The 22217-nt window shown below is 37.8% G+C and overlaps 1 long non-coding RNA gene and 1 pseudogene across 2 annotated transcripts; one reads left to right on the forward strand and one right to left on the reverse strand.

Annotated features, from left to right (window-relative positions):
* Positions 1–524: 524 nt before the first annotated feature.
* On the reverse strand, positions 525–18756 carry LOC142549462 (uncharacterized; annotated as a pseudogene).
* Positions 18757–18870: 114 nt separating this feature from the next.
* On the forward strand, positions 18871–20484 carry LOC142548205 (uncharacterized). Of its 2 annotated transcripts, XR_012820942.1 has the most exons (5): positions 18871–19027; positions 19207–19264; positions 19867–19997; positions 20108–20145; positions 20222–20484. It is a non-coding gene; the product is annotated as an uncharacterized LOC142548205 (long non-coding RNA). The 2 variants fall into 2 exon arrangements; XR_012820941.1 differs by lacking the exon at positions 20108–20145.
* Positions 20485–22217: the final 1733 nt, after the last annotated feature.

Consider the following 22217-nt stretch of genomic DNA (forward strand, 5'->3'; position numbering starts at 1 on the left):
TATTTATTTATTTAATCGAGTAAAAAATTCTCTAAATGTCTTCCTCCATTAGGTTTCGGAATATAAATATATATATATATATATATATATATATTTATATATATATATATATATATAAAATATGATTTTCTGACTATAATGTTAATTTTAATATGCTTTTGTTGAATAATATTAGTTGGATGAAATGAAGAAATTATTATTATAAGTGATGTTATTTTTATTGGATAATGACATTAAATAAATCATTTCAAATATTTTATAATTTCTATAATGTTTAATTCGTTAATTTTTATATTTAATTTATTCTTTAGTGTCCTCAACAATTTAGTAAATATCAATATCTTCATTGAAATAATTTAAATTTGAGAAATGAGTAATATGATATTTGAGTAAGATATGAATATTCAATCATTAAAAGGATACGAGGATGAAACTGAATACCCGACGAGGATGATAATGAATATAATAAATGAAGACGAAGACGGATGATATAAAATCCTACCCAAACCGACTCATTGTCATCCTTATTTAGTATCCCACCCAGCTCATACCATATGGTAACAGATAATCGTTTGTAATTTATTTTCGGTATGTGATCCTAATAAATCATATTATCTTTCATGACCAATTACAAGTTACAGAGAAAAGGACAAAGCCCATAGCAACTTACAATTTGGTTTGTCCACTCGTCAAACTTTGTTAGTCATGGCCGTCGAAAAACTAATTTTTTCCATCAACAGAGCCTCAACGTGTATACCAGCTACCAGAGAGCTGAAGGAATAGGACTTATTTTACATCAATTTCCACATTGACGGGTGGAATGATAAAGAATCAGGTTCTCAACAAGCTTGAAGGAACCTGGGAGGAAATAATCATACTTGATTAGAAAACACAGGCAACAATGAGAATAAGATCTGACAAGCTTATTTTGCAAAAACTGAAAATCATAAGCAGAATATATCAAACGTACGTCACCAAATAATGCCAACTACAGCAGGAATTTGTCTTGCTCTAGATTTGCTTCGTTAGTCAAAAGGATTTTAAACAAGCATAATTTTTTTTTAAATGCTGCTATCAAATAATAATAGAACATCAGAACATGCTTCAATGAATTGAAATGCTTAACCCTGCAAATTTATCTGTTCTGCTGTTACATTCAAATTAACAAGAAAGCAGGGGTGCGGTGAAGAATGAGTATTGCTACAAAAGATTCAACAAGATGCTAATGTAAAGAACCAATATCAGCAAAACTCCTTCCTATTACTCCATGTTTGACCTGAATAGAGAATCATGAAACAATGTAGTCACTGAAACCAATGCGGCATCCTACCATTTGTGTTGGTGTACACGATAACTTCTTATTAATTTGTGTCAAAAAACAAATGTTGTATACGACAGCGGAAATCACACTTCTGTTTGACATGAAAATAACAAAAGAATAATTGAAAAAGATTGTATGCAGTTTACTCTTTCTTTTTGTATCTTTGGTATAAAAAATCTACCTTCACATGGTGTGGCATGATTTTTATGTCAAAAGGTGCATGAAGCCATGCTTCAGGCGGATAGAACAGGAAGTTCTCAGGTTTGCTTGTATAAACATCGGCATATTGATGGATATGATATGCAAATGAAGACTCTTGGCCTGTGTCAGTCAGAAATGTAGCTCCAAATGATTTATTAAACATGGCTTTCATAATGTTGCGTGCTTTCCGTCTCTCTTCATTTAGCTCCTCAAGAAGAGATGCATATGCTTGACTTTTTCCACTCTTGGCTACCGTAGCATGTAGTTTGCCGAGAAGCTCTTGTATTATATGAAACTTGGCCTGTTGGAGAAGAGGATGCGTGTTCGTTTCAGAATAATATAGAGAGCAAACACAAGAAAGTCAAGATTTCCCATTTGAAAGGGTGGTTACCTGTTCAAAAAGGTAACTATCCTCATTCTGGATTTGTATTTCACTCTGTAAATAAGTAAAAAAGAGATATTATTGATTTTTCACGCATCAAACATGACCATCAGACAAATACAAGTGAGTATTTAACAAAAGGAATTTTTTCTTCCTTGTATGAACTTCATAACAGAGAATTTGGTTCAGTGTGAAGCTTCAGTCACGTGCACAACAGATTTTTGGGATACACTAGTGAAATCTAAAACGGCTCAAGGAGAGTCTGCTAGAGTCCTAGAATATGAAGCTAGCCCAGATGCATAGACTTCACTTGGCAATTTTTTTAATCTAGATTTATTCTTATTGAAAAAGTATAAGTCTGCTTTTCACTCTCTAGCTCACTCAGGCGTGATTGACAAAATCTGGCAACAGGATGAACATGAAAACCAGTACTACAAAGACAAAAGGTTCAAGGAGTTCTCACAAATTCAATCACAGTGGACAATGAACAAAATCTTTTGGGATACAGAACATTCACATCTACTGGCTTGCATATCTCAAAAGAAGCACCACAGCCAGGAAGAAATAGCACAATCGTGTAATATTTAGACTGCAAAATCTTATCCTTTTTTAGAAAAAAAAATTGTCCCTCTCCGGTTTAGCAGTTAGCAACTATTTTGCTGTTAAATGGGATCGATTTAAGCAGGATGCCTTCCTACATTGGAGAAAAAGTCTCCCAAGGTATCAAAATTTAGCAGGGAAAATGTTGGATTTGGCAATTGTACATTTCTGGAGATAATAATTCTTACATGGTTCAAGATTACAATATCCTTTTTTTTATTTATTTGAAACAATAATTTTATTAGAATAGTAGAAAAAATTACAAAAAGGCGGATGAGAAATCTGCAAAACACCCCTCAACGACTACTACACTATCGTCAACTGTAAATAAATTACCAATCCCTGAGTAGATCTGATATAAAAAAGTGATTAAACTCTGGCAACTTTGTCGTCCAAATGACAACTCTGAATTTGATCTTCTCTTAGACCTCGTCCCTAGACTCTAGTGTGTCCATGAAAATTCTTTTGTTTCGTTCCAGCCAATTGACGAAAAGAAGCACTGAACTACCAAATACCAAAAGCTCCTAGTTCTTCTCCTAGAAAGTAAGCTTGGCTCCAAAAGAAACAAGTCTTGCACCTTTGTTGGAAATGTCCACTCGAAACCCAACTCTTGCAACACTTTTATCCATACTCCCCTCGTGAAGGAACAATGCAACAGTAGGTGGTCTTGGTCCTCCTCTTGTTTCCGGCATAAACTACACCAACGCGCGCATAAAGCACAGACAGGCCGTCTTTTTTGCAGCGCACCGCAAGTCTGCGGTTTTCCCACAGCCATGATCCACGAGAAACCTTGAACCTTAAGGGGGATAGGTACTTTCCAGACATTATTGTAATACATGAATAAAGGAAAATTGCTAATCGGGAAAAAAGAGTCATAGAAAAACCTAACAAAAAAAACAAGAAGGATCCCCCTGCCAAACCGGAAAATCCTCCGTGCCCAACTCTAGATTAACTGTATCTAAGATCCCTAGTAACGTGCTAAACTCTCCCAATCCGACTTCATTTAAATCTCTTCTAAAATGCACATCCCTGTCAAAGTTTGAGTTAACCGAGAGAATGACGACACTGATGAAGTTACTAAATATCCTCCCAAAACCGAATGAGATTCCCCCTTTTGAGCACCACCATAATTATTAACCGATGAAAAGCCGGGTACGAACGAGAGATAAATTTCCAAGGATTTCTAAATGTCGAGTTCCTAGCCAACCCCACGTCCCAAACCGATGAAAACCAGGGTACGAACGAGATAAATTTCCAAGGACTTCTAAATGTCGAGTTCCTAGCCAACCCCACGTCCCACCCATTATCTTGTAGACCATAAATGTTCTTGATGACTTTTTTCCACAAGGAGTCCCTTTTCACCGAACATCTCCACCACCCCTAGCAGTGCCTTATTCCTCAAACAAATATTCCCCAAGCCCAGCCCCCCCCATCTATTGGTTTACAAACTTGATCCCAGACTACTACATGACAATGCGCGTCCCCATCCCTCATTAATTTTTCCATCTTTTTTGCCACACGAATTGACACTTTAAATAAAGACATAAAATATGTTGTCATCGCACTTAACACTGACTTTATCAATGTAAGTCGACCCCCCTTTGAGAGAAACGCCTTTTCCCAACTTGACAGTTTCTGGGACATTTTAGATACCACGGGTTCCCAAAAATCAACGTTCTTAGGATTGCCACCCAACAGTACCCCGAGATACTTAATCGACCACTTTTCTTTTTTACACCCAATCGCTAACGCCAAACCTTTGACCTCCTCTTCCATAAAATTAATTCCCAACAAAACGCTTTTTTCCAAATTAATTTTCAGACCCGATTTGAGGCTGAAAGAATTGAGAATTACGACCAAAGCCAGCATATGCCTCTCAGATTGGATAAAGAACAAAGTATCATCCGCGAATTGGATATTAGAGATTTCTATCTTATCTCTCCCTACTTCCAGCCCTCTTACATTATTTGCTATCTTAGCCCCGTCTACCAAACGCCCCAGTCCATCGATCACTAGGTTAAAGAGGAAAAAAAGATAATGGGTCCCCTTGCCTTAGACCTCTCTCACCTTAAAATTTCACCACGTGGCCGTTCATTGATAAAAATCGAGACGGAGACATTGGATACACACCCCATCATCCACTTCCTCCGTCTAACACCAAAAGCTTTCTTTTGTAACACAAAGTCCAGAAATCTCCAGTCCACGTTATCATACGTCTTTTCCAAATCGACTTTAAGCACCCACCCTTTCACATATATTATGGTAAAAACATAATTACTTCAAAGTATGTAACAAAAAAATTTGAAAAGAAATAAGGGCATACTTCCAATTCATGGATGATAGCAGCCGTACGCCACCCAGATTTTGATGGCCCTCGTAGATCGCTGAAGAGGTGATCCCCAAAGTATATCACCTAATTTCCATTGGAAACCAATAACAAATGTTCCACTTTTTGCAAGTTCAAGTTGTTCAATAGTAAATAAAAATTTATAACAGAACTTCAAACAAGAGTTCATCCAAATAGCACACCTCAGGACCTTTCACTTTGTTATTTGTAAGAAAGTCTTCAGGCATCCATGGTAATAAATTTTATTGGGTGAAAAAGCATCTACCTTTGAAAACGCCAAAGTATCTTTCTCCTCATCGTAACAGCTACACAGAAGTTCCAGATGAGAAAAAAGAAAGATGAAACAAAAGGAATTTCATAGTAATGGCTTAACAGCTACAGGTATATGTGGGAAACTGAAAAATTGTTGTAACCAGTTAGTTGCACACTGATGTTATTATGGTTTCAACATAAAATAGATCAATGGAATGGCTTAACAACTACAGTTAACAATCAGACTTAGTTTATTTAGTATTAAAAGGATATGATGAATTCCAAGAAGTAACTGAAGGGTGGAGGAAAGAATCGAAATGGATGTTCTGATGTGTAGAACTCCGGTTTATTGGCTTTAGCAATCACTGCATCAAATAGTTCCCTCCAAGAGTCCTGGTGCCGCAACGAGTCCTAGTTCGTGAGGAACAAAAGACACCCATTACATTTTTCCAGCATTTTTATTTCTATACATAGAAGACAAACGAAAAACGTGGCAAACAAAACTACATGTATAGTAGCTAGGAACAATGCTTCCAAATACAAAAAGTAGATAAACCTAGTTTGATAGTCTAAATCAAATAAGCATCTGAACATAATGATGGTGAGATAGCCATTCTGTACAAAGTTCTGAAAAAATTGTCAATCGGATAAAACTTTTGCAGGTCTTATGGTGGAAAGTTTCATCAATGTGAACAGCAGAGGCACCGTAGACCCACCTCTCCAACATATTATAGTAAAATTGTTTCTCATTGAGATAAGCAGCAATCCAGAATCTAATTTGTTTCTAGTAGTCAATCCAAATATTATAGACACATCTACAAGTTAGATAGGATCAGTTGAGCACACAGATTGTTGCCCAAGAAAAAAGAAAAGGTCGTATCTGTTGCATATAAATTTTGAGTAAGTTTTAATAACTAACGGTATGAGAAAAAGGACATGGGATAAGTTGATTCGTAATAAAGCAGAAGGGTGGGGTTATACTTAAAGGTGCAGAGAAAAAGGACAGCCCTGTTTATTATGCCATTTGGATGAGATGCAACTTGCTGCAGTGGTTATAGGATTGGAAGGATTAGTGAAAACAAAAGGGGTAAAATACATGATGGACATCGAGATAATAGGACAAACAAAAATAGCAAACAGAATAGAAACAATGTGTCTGGCAAAGTAATTATGCATCACCACAAAGATAAAATTAGACAATAAGGCAAAAAAAATGGCAAGACCGTCTCCACAAATAGAAGAGTTCTCCACAGCACCATGTTCAACAAGAAACTGATATTGTTTGATACACAAAAATTCACTTTTCTCATCCTGAAAGAGAGTGCAGCCTCAAATTTTTCTAACCAGATTCTTCAAAATTTTAAACCACCTAATTTCCAAACCCTCCTATCAAAATTTTTTTATTACTCCATCACTCTCATCTCTCTACCTTGATCAATCAATCATTAAAAAATATATTAATTGGTTATCACATCAAGTTTCATAACATAATCTACAAACTAATTTTCAAACTTATCCTCTTCTACATATATCTTTTAACCAAAAAATTTGAGATGAGAGGAAATTAACCAGGAAGACTTATTCCTAGCAAGAACCTCGGACAACTAGTCAAACCATAGGATGAACTAACACTTGAACTCCGACACAAAAATCACTTTGCACGCAGGGAACAGATGAACACTTAGAAAAAATGAGTACAAAAGAAATGTAAAGAAGAAAAAAGAGCATCTCTTAATGTGGTAAAAATTAGTATTCATTTATGTGTCCGATGGTAGGCCATTGAAGGTCACATTTCAACCATCTCTCTTAATGTGGAAAAAATTAGTATTCATTTATGTGTCCGATGGTATGCCATTGAAGGTCACATTTCAACCATCATAGAGCCAAAAGTTTAACGGGGGAAATTCCAGCAGGGACAAATTTTACCCAACTCATTTGTCACGGACAAGTAAAAAAATGAAATCACATAGCAAATATTAGAGAAATATTGCATAAACCTTGATTGTTTATAATGCACAGGATACCTACCACCAGAAGTTTCCACCGGACAAACAAATTAAAATAGTTCTTTCACCATTATGCATCTTTTAATTAAATTAAATATTAGAAAAGTGAAAAAAAAATTGAGATATGAATTGATTGTTTCCAGGATTACTGCTGTCTACTGACATGACAATTACCTCCAACATAAACCGCATTCCTCCATCCACAAAGTAATATGGAGAGTTGGTCAACAAGAAAAGCTTCTTCCCTTTATCTCTAAGCATTCTTAGAAAGCGTAGCAGCTGACCCTGGAATTGAGCGGTAAATAATTTGAGCAAACAACTGCACAATCTTCCTTGATAATGAGAAAAAGTTTTCACAAACACTAATAAGACGACAGCAAATGCGAAAAACAAGATTGAAAAAACATACATTCTTCACAAGGTACTTCTTTGGATCAGAAAGAATTCCCCTATGAACTAACCCACTTTGATGTACATGCTGAATTGCTTGATTCACATCTTCATAGACATATGCAGCGTCAAATTCCAGCTTAGCGTTGACAAAATGTTGTACAATATCAGCAATAGACATGACTGCAAAACAGATTGTTCACACAAATAAGCTCGATTCTTCAATGAAATGACCCCTTACGAAAGGTTTAAACTTTCCAAAAGGCTCACAAGGTACCATAATGTAAGCATCACTCATATGATAATTATTTCCATAGGAGTAGTATTAATTATTTAACATTGACCTTTTGAAGCTTCTACTTTTTCGACGAAATCCTTAGTATGATTATTAACTAAATCTACATCATCCCATTGCTAAATACCCTTCGGTTTAAGAGCAACAGAGAAATAGATCCCAACCTCGCTGAAATCGCAGAATTAATGTTAAACCAGGGGAAGTAGTAAAGTACACTAACAAATATGCCTAAGCATTTAGAATTGAAAAGTAAAAGCAACGAAACTATCATAAAAAATCATCCTTATCACCTAAGAGAGTAGCTGCCTTTGACATCACCTCGTACTATTATCAGTATTCATTAGCCCAAAATGTGCTGAAAACATATTTTTCACTAATTTCAGCATTGAAAATAGACAATATAAACTTCAATATCTAAAAAGCTGTTGATATCGATTGCCTAAGTAGCTTATCGAGCTCGTAATGAACTGCAGGCTCTGACTTGTAACAAACTTGTTAGCCAGTGGGAACAATAATTCTCTTGCAAATCGCACAATGACAACCATGTAGAGAGTATTAAATCCTAAACTAAGACTAGAATATCCATGAGAATCATGCGTTCATTAATTATGACTACCTTAATCCTGGACAAATTGGGTTCAGAAATTTTTCATTGTTCAGATGCAACTGTTCATATTCCATGAGTCTGCATCCATTCTACTTGAACACTGCAGAGAGGCAAGTATAAATTATTTTATCACATGATTTAAGTTTCCACGAGAATGAGCTTTCCATCCAGATAATTCTAAACAATGTGCTCATAAACAAATGAGTGGCTTGCCTTTTATTTCTCCAATCTCATCAAGACATGATTTTTTTTATGTTTAGAAATCAAGCCCTGCACCCAGTTCAATTCAAGATAGGTGTTGACAACATCCTCGAATGTAGAATTGTTTGTTCTAAGTTCCCATAATCCTCACATTAGTCATAGACTGCCAACTGTCCGGGAAGAGAACTAAAAGAAACCAATCAGAAGCCACTGATGAAGCTAAAATAATGGTTTTGGGTACGATGAATTGATCTCTATATAATTTTACAGGGGTGATTAAGCAATGTTTCTTTTTTTGTTCAGATTAAGCAATGTTTCTTAAATATTACTCATTCATGATATAAATGATGGGTGAAAATGGGGGCAAATACATGATGTCCAAAAATGCTTAAACAAAAACGATGACATTAAATGCCTGCATGCATGTACCTTGAATACCGGCAAAGTACTGATATTATAGAAAAATGAAAAACCATCAAGTGGGGTTAATCTTGTTCAAAAGAATTTCAAACAAAATAGACTAAAAAAGCATTGAAGAACATCGAAAATTTCGGAAACAAATGTTTTTGAACGTCAGCTACCTGTAGCACAATAAGCTGAGAAGAGATCGATCCAAATTCTAAAACATAAAGATCAATCCTAAAAATGATAATGAGCTTCAAAACAAAGTAGAACTCGTAGAGCAATGGCACAATCAGTTGTTAAAAGAAAATGGAATTATAAAATACAAAGATATCGTTTGATTCATGTGATGGTATAAAAGTAAGATAAATAATTAGAGTGATAAGAAAATGAAAGTTGATCATAAATGATATAATGTGATGTATCATATAGTATTTGATATGATTTTAAAATGGTGGATAAATTTTGTGTATTTTCTTGAAATGACCAAAATACCCTCTCTATCAATTTTCTTTTTTCCTTTTTCTTTTTCAAGTTGATAAAGAATATAAATACATAATAATATTTATAAAAAATTTCTTCTACTAATCTATTATGCAAAAGATATTTTGTGTAAAAATACAAAGTTATCATCATTTTCCTTCTGAAACCATACACAAATAATTTTAAAATACATATTAAATGTTGTTAAAAAATTATATTATTTTAAATATTTAAAAAAAAAAAGATTGCAGCCAAACTTTCATCTTCTGCTCCTCCAGAAACCGGACATGTCGGCACTTCATAGCAGAAGACCTTGGAAATACAAACATGAAAATATGTTCCATTTATTACTTTCTAATATTGCTTCACCATTCGCTGCCACCACTGCTGTCGTCAACCATCGTCTTACCTCCAACACTTTTTTCCACCAAAGAAATAGCAATCGATTTTTTTTCTAGGGTTTTGATCTCTCAATATTAGAATATTCTTCACCGAGTAAAATAAAAAAAACTAAATAAGAAAAAACCCAAAATAATTCCACCCCTTCTAACCACAACCCTCTTTCGCTTCTACTATATATATATATATATAAATTTTAGATCTATTTGGATGAACGTTCTGCACCTGACAAAAAATTATTTTGAACGATGAAAACGGTTCCGTACTTTTGGAGAGAAGGATATTATAGTAAATGTAAACTTTAACCACGTCCATAAAACTTATCACACCTTGGTTCAGGGTTAATTTGTCACACAAATTATAACTACAACGTGGGATTTTTTATAATTTCATGGGCCAACAAGTTAACCAAAAAATCAATCGAACCGTGGGATAACTAAGGAATTATTAACTTATCACACTTTTATCCTATAAACCAAACAATGCCAAATATAAAGGGGCTATATAAAAGAATTGACTAATAACCAACCTCACTAAAGCAAAAGAAGTCCATCAAACCCACGAGTCCTCGAGCTTGAGAACGGCCAATGTGTCGTGTGCCATACAAGTCATTAATTTCTGATCGGCTCAACTGCAATATACATAGAGTTTATATCATTTTATTGGACAATGTGCACTTAAAAAAAGCTCCATTTTTCTTGAGCTATTCAAACATTGTTAGCTCACTAGGTAGCATATTTATGTCATCCTTTATGATACTCACTAGAAATACATTCGATTCTGGTAGATGAGACAAGCCTGAATTCAGACCTTGGACCTACTATGGGCCTAAAATCACAAAGGAGACCGTTAGAAGGGGGCCGAGAAATTGTCTCGACATAGCCCCTCCCGGTATTCATAGAAAAGTACATGGGGTCCATCATGGGCCACCTAACTTGGTTAGGAATGGGCCGGGGGTCCAAAACATGGTTTGGGCCTAATCATGATGGGCCCATTCATGGGGTATCACCAGTCTCTCCCTCCTAAGTCGAAATGAATCGCAGGTTCGAAGTTCGATTAATTGTGCTAACCTTGGCTTACAATATGTGAGCCATGCATTCTTCCTCCATTAGTCTCCAAACAATTTTGGAACAAGATGAAAAAATGTTAAAAGTTGAATTACCTTCCCATATCCCTAGACACGTCATCCCTCAATCACCCTTCATTTTTTGAACGGTCAGCTCTGCTTAGCGCCCCCCGATAAATAGCCATCCCCTCCTCACTTCATTCTCCTTTCCCCACACAATATTTCATCCTCCCTTCACTCACTAGCTCTCCTCTTCCGTTTCACCTCCGCCTCTCCCTCGAACCCGTTCGCCCACACCCACGCCCAGCACCCTCATCTCGCTCTCGCTCCACCCAGCGCATCGCCCTCACCTTCGCCCATATCCACGCCCACACATCGCCCCAACTCCTCGCCCACCACATGTTCGTCGGATCACCTCACCCTGCCACCATTGCCCTCGCCCTTCTCGCCTCTGCCTCGCCGCGCCTCCCCACTCCACTCTTAGCCTCGACTCGCCGCACCTCTCCCCTCTCTCCATGCCTCGCCCGCCTCGCATTGCCCTCGCCCTTCCTCGCATCCTCGCCCACAGCCGCCACTCGCCACCATCTCGCCTCATCTAACCGTCCTCTCGCCTTCACCCTAGCACCATCTCGCCTCGCCCTCGCCCTCGCTTTGCTCTCTGAAGGATCAGTTCTAACACCTGCGAGCGTGCTTCAAACACAATATTCTCCATGAGCTTCAATAGCTCGTGTTATAAGAATGTAAACACCGATGAATTATATCGAGTTTGGTTTTAACCCAAGCGGAAAATACTCGAAATAATCCTTCGTTAAGAAAGCTGACTAATTTGAAAGCCTTTTAACTTGTGTAAACTGAAAAACTGAAATAAGGGGGATCAGCTCTTGCATGTATCAGTTCAGTTACGGTGAGAACTGAACTGATAAGGTCGAACTGATCAAATCAGTTTGAAAACAATAGTTAAACAGTTAAGTACACAAGATATGTTTATGGATGTTCGGAGACTTCAATTGCTCCTACGTCACCCTTTCTACCACCTCGGGTAGGATCCACTAAAAGACTTTGATTTATACAACACCTTGTACAAACTCACTCAGCTTAGGACTTACATCAGTGCCTAACTGAACTCTTAGCCTAGACTGAAGGCAGCAACTTCCAGCCAACATTTGTTTAACTTCTATGTGTTAAAAACTACATACACAAGTTTAATGTCTTTGTACAAGACTCACTCAACTTATCAATAAGCTCTACTCTTTGTATATGCGAGTGATTGTGCGTGCGTGTGTGAGAACTAATCTTATGAATACAACACGAAAGTGTTCTCACACACTGAGAATTTTGCTTCTAGATTAAGCTGATGGCATGCCCTATTTTTCTTGTTTTATTATCTTCGTACGCACTTTTTTGTTGATGGTCTTGATCTTCTATTTATAGAGGCTTCATGACCGTACATCAAGACTCATCAAATATGTTCGTTGCAGTTGAATCCGTTCCACAATATTTGTGACTTGTCCTTTCTGATAGTCATTCTGGATCGTCTTGACTTTAAGCTCTGCTGCAACGTCCATTATTGTCCTTTAACTGGACAATTTCTTTCCTTAATGCGCACAGCTGAATTCCACTTAGATAAGCTTGTCGTGTTCTGCAAACTAGTTGGCTCCTAACTGATGTTCTGAACTGGTCAGCTGAACTGGTATTGAACTAGTGTGGTGAAATCAGTTGGCTCGTCAGCTGAACTGATTTCACTGATTCAGTTGAAATGGTCAGCTGGGCTCTTCATCAATTGAGCTTTTCATCAGCTGGCCGGGCTTCTGAAAGTCTTCTGCTGAACTACCTATCAGCTGGACAATCAGTTAAACTGGTCTTTGATATATCAGTTGAACTGGTTCAGTTTGGGCGATCAGTTGGTGCATTCAGTTTGCGTCTCGATAGCTTCAGTTTAGGCTTGGTAGCTTTCTGCGCACTTAGGTAACTTCATTAGAAACAAAATAACAAATTTTGTTAACATCAAAATCAAGATTGCGAACATGAAATGTTCTAACACTCTCACATATCTCGCCCACTTGTCTCCGCCCAGCGCCCTCTCTTCCCCCTCGCCCCACGCCTCCGCCTGCCATCTCGCCCTCGCCCGTTTCTTGTCAACAGGCTACCAACGCCGACGATACGAGTTGCTATCTTCCCAGGACAACATTCTATCCGACTTCAACGGTTCATTCGCTCATTCCCCTAGTCTTTTATTTCCACTATTTTCCTACGCTGCCGTCTCTCCCTCGCCCGTTCTTTGTTAACAGGCTGCCAACGCCAATGATACGAGTTGCTATCTTCCCGGGACAACATTCTATTCGACTTCAACGGTTCATTCGCTCATTCCCCTAGTCTTTTACCTCTAGTATTTTCCTACGCTTCTTCCGGGTAAGTTTTCTTCCCCTACTTGTTTAGTCACTCTTAAAATCCATGTCTTCCTCTGATTCCGAGTTCAATTCCTCGAGTGCAAACGAGAGGTATATTGAGCCTGATGAGACTAAGAATTCCTTTGAAGATTCCGAACTTCTCTCAACTCCCAAAAGAAGGAGATCGTAAACCATAGTCGTCCTGGTAAGGAAATCCGTCACGTGAATCAACAGATGAATATAGCCAATGCTGATACCTATAGTATAACCACCTATCATCCCACATATTTCCTATTAGTGAGTCAGACCTTAGGTATCCTGACACATTCTCTCTTAACACAAAATCATTATTCTTACCTCCAAAGACCGACCTTATCTAGCTCCCAAGGGTGGTTATACATTTTTCCAACTTCAGTTAGAAGCAGGTCTCCGCTTTCCTCTATCTGAATTACTCCAAGAGCTTAGCAGTTATTACCAAGTGCACCTAGGTTAATTCACTCTCAATGCCTTCCTTTCAATATGTAACTTCGTTGTATCACTACGGGCTCTAGGCCTTCTTCTAGATTGCACAACTTTCTCCAACTTTTTGGTCTTGGCCAAATTGAAGGAAGGGCCTTTCTACGTAACCTCTCGATCCAGCCGCATACTTTTTGGTGGGGCCCCTAGTCACGTAAAGGATTGGACAAAATATTTTTTCTTTATCCAACCTCCCAAAGAATGGACTTGCACCACAGATTGGTATCCCACTTTCACCAAACCTACCATTCCCAAAGGTTTCAAGAAAGATAAAACATACATGCACATAGCGAGTGTACTAGTGGACCAATGTTTTAGTATTCCCAAACTTTTATCTGAAGATATCATGTGCTATGCTGGGTTAAGTCCTGCAAAAATTAAACAGAAAGGGGAAGCTGGTAGATATTTATCTTCTTTTTACACTACCTTGTTTCATTTTTACTTCCTCTGCTCCTTGATAACATTCTCACATGGTTCATTGTTTTTATTCGCAGGTACTAGAGTCATGAATGCTATACTTCTCCGCGAGCTCGAGAAAAATGCGAAAGTGGAGGTTCATCATTGGCAACCAAGAAGCAAGTTACACCAGCCGTCACGACAAACACAAAGGTAAATTACTCCACTGCTGAAAATAAACATGCTGGCTCGCCTACTGCCGCGAAGAAAAAAGCAGGCTAATCTTCTTCAACCTAGAGGCAGGTTTCCTCTACGAATCCCCTAAGAAAATCTGATTAATCCCTGTCTCCTCATTCAAGTACCCTCATCACTCTGGCAAGAAGAAAACACCCACTGGTCCAAGCCCATCAATCCAACAGAAAGGTAAACAGAAACTTTCCGCGACCTCAATCACATCGGCCTCTTCTCAATAGGTGTCAGGATCAAACAATAAGCATCCTTCTGGACCAAAGATACACCCCTTGTATACCCCGGAATCGGTTATTGTTGGATGAGGTCCTACCAACATAGCCTAGAAGCTGTTATTTCATCTCTCTCCTCTAGTACACTCACTATGCGCAGATATGCTTTATCCTTCTTGAAACCCTTGGGGAGGGTAGACTAGGTGAAAATGAGATACCACTCTGTGGTGCAAGTCCATTCTTTGGGAGGTTGGATAAAAAAATATTTTCTCCAAACCTTTACGTGACTAGGAACCCCATCAAAAACTTTGCGGCTGGATCGATAGGTTATGTAGAAAGACCCTTCATTCGATTTGGCCAAGACCAAAAAGTGGGAGAAAGTGGTGCAATCTGGAGAAAAGCCTAGAGCTTGTAGTAATACCATGAAGCTACATGTTGAACGGAAGGCATTGGGGGTGAGTTGACCTAGGTGCACCTGGTAATGACTGCTCAGCTCTTGGAAGATTTCAGATACAGGAAAGCGGAGACCTGCTTCTAACTGATGTTGGAAAAGGTATAGCAACCCTTGGGAGCTAGATAGAGTCGGTCTTTGGAGGTCGGAATGATAATTTTGTGGGAAGAGGGAATGTGCCAGGAAGCCCTAAGGTCTGACTCACTAGTAGGAGAGATGTTGGATGATAGGTGGCCATACCATAGGATATCAGCATTGGCTATGTTCATTTGTTCATTCACGTGACGGATTTCCTTACTAGGACGACTATGGCTTACGAACTCCTCATCTTGGTGTCGTGGGAAAGTTCGGGATATTCAAAGAAAGTCCTAGTCTCATCAGACTCACTATACCTCTAGGAGGCACTCGAGGAATTGAACTAAAAATCAGAAGAAGACATGGATTTTAAGGATAACTAAACAAGTAGGTCAGGAAAACTTACCCGGAAAAATCGTAGGAAAATACTGGAGGTAAAAGACTAGGTAAATGAGCGAATGAACCGTTGAAGTCAGACAGAATGTTAGCCTGGGAAGAGAGCAACTCGTATCGTTTGCGTTGGCAGTCTGTTGACCAGAAACGTGCAAGGGCGAGACGACGGGCGGAGATGTGGGGCGAGGCGGGGGTGCTGGGCGGAGAGAAGCTTGCGAGATGTGAGACCGAGGCGAGGCTGAGGGCGAGGGCGAGGCTGGGGGTGAGAAGACGAGGCTGTGGCGAGGAGGCGAGGCTGAGGGGGAGAAGGCGAGGGTGCTGGGGCGAAGGGGAGATGGTGGTTAGATGAGGCGAGATGGTGGCGAGTTGAGGGTGCGGGCGAGAAGCAAGGGAGGAGGCGGGGTGAGAGGGCGAGGCACGAAAAGGCAAGGCGAGGCGAGGCGAGCGACGCTGTGGAAAGAGGGGCGAGACGAGAAGTGGCGAAGGGCGAGGGCGAGGTGTGGAGAGGGGAGGCGAGGCTGAGGGCGAGGGCGAGGGCGAAGGACAATGGTGGCTAGGTGAGGTGATCCGACGAACAGGTGGTGGGCGGGGCAATTGGGGCGGAGCGTGGGCGTGGATATGGGAGAAGGTGAGGGCGAGGCGCTGGGTGAAGCGAGAGCGAGACAAGGGTTGTGGGCGAGCGGGTTAGGGGATGAGACGAGGAGGAACTGAAGGGAAAAGCTATTGAGTGAAGGGATGAGGAAATAGTGTGGGGAGAGGAAAATAAAGTGAGAAGAGGATGGCTATTTATCGGGGGGCCCAAAGCATATCTGACCGATCAAAAAATGAAGGGTGATTGAGGGATGGCATGTATAGAGATATGGAAGGTGATTCAACTTATAACATTTTTTCATTTTGTTCCAAAATTTTGGAGACTAATGGACAACAGGGGAAGAATGGGCTTACATATTCTAAGCCAAGGTCAACACAATTAAACGAATTTCGAACATGCGATTCAGTTCGACTTGGGAGGGGGAGACTGGTGATACCCCATGAATGGGCCCATCAAGATCAGGTCCAAACCAGACTTTGGACCCCCGGCTTATTCCTAACCAAGGTAGGTGGCCCATGATCGACCTCATATGCTCTCCTATATATACCAAGTTTGAGACCCTAATTTATTCACTCACTATATTAATTTTTAGCAGCCCCTTTAAATGCTCTCTCATTTATCCTTAGTACCTGACTTGAGCGTCAGAGGGACTACGCCGGAACACCCTCCCGCACCCTTCTAACGGTCTCCTTTGTGATTTTAGGCCCAGAGTAGGTCCGAGATCTGAATCTGGGCTAATCTCATCTACCCGAATAAAACTATATATTTCTTATGAGTATCACCTTTAAATGATGTTGGATTAAACATATAGAACCTCCTGATTTTATAGGTCTTAGGTTTGTTAAGTCCAAAAGAAATCTATATCAGAGAGCATTTTTAGCGATGAACGGAGCAGAGAATGGAGATCAATAGAGGCTTTAAATGACATAAACCAGCAAACACAAAGAACTGCACTCCCAATAAAAATTGAATCTTTTTCCTGTAGGTTCAAATTTCAGCAATCAGAAGTTGAGAACACTTATCGATCAGATAGTCAAGTCATTCAAGATAAACTGACCAGAAATTTCAGCCTGTCAAATATTTCATGATACTTGAAATCCAAATAATTCAATCTTCATATTTCGTGAACAAATTACAAAATGACAACTACGATGAATAGATGTCAACCAAGAAAGTAGCTGACAAATGGTATAGATCAATAGGTGATCTTCTATGTAGAGACGAAAATCAAAGATGTTAGGGGCCGGCAGACTGCAGAGATAAATAAGTAATGATCCAGGGATGCAAATGCCTGTCAGCATATGCTCTCATGTGAGATAGACATTAAATACCTTGCGCCTTCCAAAATAGCACCCATCAGGCTCAATTGACCCAAAGAAATCAAGCTTCATGAGGCATCCTTTCAACTTGTCATAGTACAAACCTCTAATTGGAAATGAAGGATCATATTTAAACTCCAAGCAACAATCAGGATATCTAAACTGAAACAACCCACAGAAAGCCAAAGGCATTAGTTGCTTCCAAGAAATAAAGCACGCAAAAAGTGGATTTTGGCACATGTATTATGTTTTAAATTAACAACAGTAACAAACCTCATTAACTAAATACTGTTTGGCAAGATCGTATATTAGAGTTTGTAAATTGGCAGAGTAGTGTGCCAATGTGTAGTCATAGTCAAACCCGTATACTTTGATATCATTCAACCTCAAGTTCTTATTTACGTATATGCCTGAAAATTACAGACACAAAGTAGCATTGTTTCAGAAATTAAAGTGAATGCACTATCCCATCAACAGTAACTTTCAATACTTGAGCAGAGTAATCCTTGTAACCTTTAGGATCCACTTTGGGCATTTCCTTCAATGCATCCGGTATTCGAAGAAACCTCTCTCTTGCAGCATCAAATTCATGCCTGATGTTAACAATTTCATCCTCCAAAATCTGGTTTCCCTCCTGTTCTTCCGATTTCTGAACTCCTGGCTGTGAGGTGACAATTGAGCTGAATTTCTGGTTAAAGACTCCAACCACTACAAATACCCCACACAGAATTTATTTAAAATCAGACATACATTTATTTTTCGGGGTGGGGGGAAGAAAAAACCTTTCAAAAATCCAGGAGGACAACGATTCGAGCTCTGCATTACAAAAAAAGGGGAAAAAACACTGTCAGAAACAAATACCCTCCAAACTTCAACTGACATCCAAACGCAGTATATTTGAAATTGCAGTAAACCCACTTACAACTCAATGCCTTCAGTTCATTAAAAAACCACATACAATTATGAATACAGTCCAAAACATAAGATCTTTGCATGGATGGAGAAATTACCTGAAGAGAACTAAATGATACCAGCCTTCTGCGAAAATAGGCCATCAAAGGAATTTTACCTTTTTCCGCTGTTGATCACATTAACATATCAGGGTGTCGATTCCATGCGAAAAAAATATGATCTTTCGGAGCTGTATTTCTTGTATGATAGAACCCCGGCTCCTTCTATTTGATTTCAAGGGCCGCAAAGTGGGGGAAAATTTAGGCAAATGAAACTCTACAATCACATATTTACAAAACTAACCCTCATTTTGGAAATGTCTATTCTACCCCATTTTAAATATTTTCAAATCCTTATTTTTTTCTTTTATTTAACCCTATCGTTTTCTTTTGAAATCCCATTGTTGTCTTCTGCGTTTGGTGCCATCAGACACCGGGATTGACTTGCAACACTTGCAACAAGGAATTCCTCGACGATTCTGAGCAGAAGCTTCACTACAAATCTGAGTGGCACCGTTACAATCTTAAACGGAAGGTGAGCCGCCGTCGATTCCTTTTCATAATCTTATTGTATGTGTTTGATTTTGTTTATATTTATGGGATTCCTACCTCCTATCACCTATTTGGATCCTCGTCGTCTTCTTCTCGCTTCAGGTTTACTCTTCAGTTTTCATTTGATTGTTTTCATCGTTATCATGTTCGCTTTGGCTGCAGTTCAATTAAGGTGGCATTTCGAGCTCACAGAATTTCTTGCGATTGTTCATGCTTCGAGGTAAGCACCGGAGTTCCCTTTTCCTTCCTTTCTTTACCCTATTATCTCCTAAGGGATTATGCAGATTGTATTGTAATAATGGTACCAGTTTTGACTTTGGCAGCAATTAATTATGTTATATATTCTTATAAAAGATCGCCATCGAATGTTCCTTAATTTGTACTATGTGAAGTTAGATTTCCGTTTCAAATCTTGATACCATATTCCTTTGGTGGCCCAATCCTTTAATTGTTGATCCTTTAACTCTTCAAAATGAATGGCACAACAGTGAATTCATAATGATCCCCATGAGTCCGAAAAGCTGTCTTGTGAATGTCCCTGGAATCCATCCGGATTTGGTGATACCCAGCCCGCAAGTCCAGCTTAGAAAATTTTTCCATTGAATCAATCAATGGTCTAAAATTGATACCCAGCCCGCAAGTTCAACTAAACGATTTATTATTAATAAATTATTTGTGTTTGAGGTTAATTTATTTCTTTTTAGTAAATCATTTATAAAATTGTTTTTGCATGAGTTCAATTCTTAGTTTTGAATATTCTATTTGATATAAGTATTTTATGAGTGACGTTAAACTAACAATATCATTCCTTCTTCTCTTTAGGTGACCGACCGTTCTTCTCTTAGCTCCATTGAAATTTTCCATCAATCAATGATCTAATTCACTAATCAAGGACCATTTAAACAACCATACATTTAACATTTGTAATTAAAATGGCAGAAGAAGAAGTTTGGGTAAGTTTATCGTTTTATATTAATTTTATAGAGTTTTTACTTTTAGTTAGATTTGTGGAATTGAGTTTTTGCCTAAACTTTCTTACATATCTGTAACCGATACATGGAAGATTACACGCCCGCCGTCATTCCCTCAGAATATTCCTGGGTTTGTTTTACCAAATTCAATTTTATTTTATTTTACATTTATTCCATGATTAATTTTAATAATATTAATTTTGCAGAGGTGATTGTGGTGCATGGGTGATCAAGACCATCGAGGTGGAATTAGCTCGTCTCAATCCATATGAAATAAATGACAAGATAGTCGACTCATGTAGACCCTATTTAACAGCATGTACTTGGAATAAAGATTGGATTTTGTAGCGATACCATGGTGGTTGTCGGGATGTTTTGTAGCTTTTTTGATCATGTACAACTGCAAACAAAAACTAATGATTTGTAGTGTTTCTACTAGATATTATGCAATTGTGTGTTTTTTTTTTCTTTTTTGGATTCCATGGTTTAGTTATTTGTTCCATAGTTTAATTATTTGTTTTACATTCCATGGATTCCATGGTTTAGTTATTTGTTCCATGGATAAGAACTTACGAAATTAAACATAGTGAAATAAGGGAAAAATGACTGAGGGCGATCGAATGACGACTGGGAGCGATAATGATGATTGAGAGATATAACAAAAACAAATAAGCAAACTCGTGTTTTATATTTTATTTTCTATATTATGGTACGTTTTCATAGATAAGAAATTACGAAATTAAACATAGTGTGAAATAAGAAAAAAATGACTGAGGGCGACCGAATGGCGACTGAGAGCGACCGAATAACGACTGAGTTATATAGTAAAAAATAGTGAGCAAAATCATGTTTTATATGCTACTTACTATATTTACTATATTATGGTATGTTTTCATGGATAAGAATTTACGAAATTAAACATAGTGAAATAAGGGAAAAATGACTGAGGGCGACCGAATGGCAACTGGAAGCGACCGAATGATGATTGAGTGATATAACAAAAACAAAGTGAGCAAACTCGTGTTTTATATTTTATTTTCTATATTATGGTACGTTTTCATGGATAAGAAATTACGAAATTAAACATAATGTGAAATAAGGGAAAAATGACTGAGGGCGACCGAATGGCGACTGAGTTTTATAGTAAAAAATAGTGAACAAGGTCATGTTTTATATGTTACTTACTATATTTACTATATTATGGTATGTTTTCATGTATAAGAAGTTACGAAATTAAACATAGTGTGAAATAAGGCATAAATGACTGAGGGCGACCGAAAAAACAATATTTTCTAGTACATCAAGTGGTTCTATTAGCTCACTCATATATCATTCAGTCGCTCTCAGTCGCTCTTTGTATTATGACATTATTTTTATATTTCACACTATCACTCCATTATACTATACTAAAATAGAGTAAATAGACCCCAAACGTGAAGTTGCTCGTATTTTCTATTATAAGAATCATATATCACTCAGTCGCTCTCAGTCGCTCTTTGAATTATTTTACGCCACTTTTATATTTTATACTCACACGATTATAATATACTATAATATAGTAAATAGTCCACAAAACATTAATTTGATCACATTTTATACATTGAATAGTACAAAATATATTCGATTCATTCATACTAAATCATTAATGTCCAATTACATTTTAAAAAAAAAAAAAAAATCCAACCTCGCACTTCCAAAAATCAATATTTTCTAGTACATCAAGTGGTTCTATTAGATCACTCATATATCATTCAGTCGCTCTTTGTATTATGACATTATTTTTATATTTCACACTATCACTCCATTATACTATACTAAAATAGAGTAAATAGACCCCAAACGTGAAGTTGCTCGTATTTTCTATTATAAGAATCATATATCACTCAGTCGCTCTCAGTCGCTCTTTGAATTATTTTACGCCACTTTTATATTTTATACTCACACGATTATAATATACTATAATATAGTAAATAGTCCACAAAACATTAATTTGATCACATTTTATACATTGAATAGTATAAAATGTCTTCGATTCATTCATACTAAATCATTAATGTTCAATTACATTTAAAAAAAAAACATCCAACCATCCACTTTCAATAAACAATATTTTTTAGTACATCAAGTGGTTTTACGAGTATATTTCGTCTTATAATGTCCAACATCATTGCATAAGCTGCATTTCTTTTTTCGTTGTCGTCC

Source organism: Primulina tabacum, chromosome 6, assembly GCF_025594145.1.
Source record: "Primulina tabacum isolate GXHZ01 chromosome 6, ASM2559414v2, whole genome shotgun sequence".
NCBI lineage: Eukaryota > Viridiplantae > Streptophyta > Magnoliopsida > Lamiales > Gesneriaceae > Primulina > Primulina tabacum.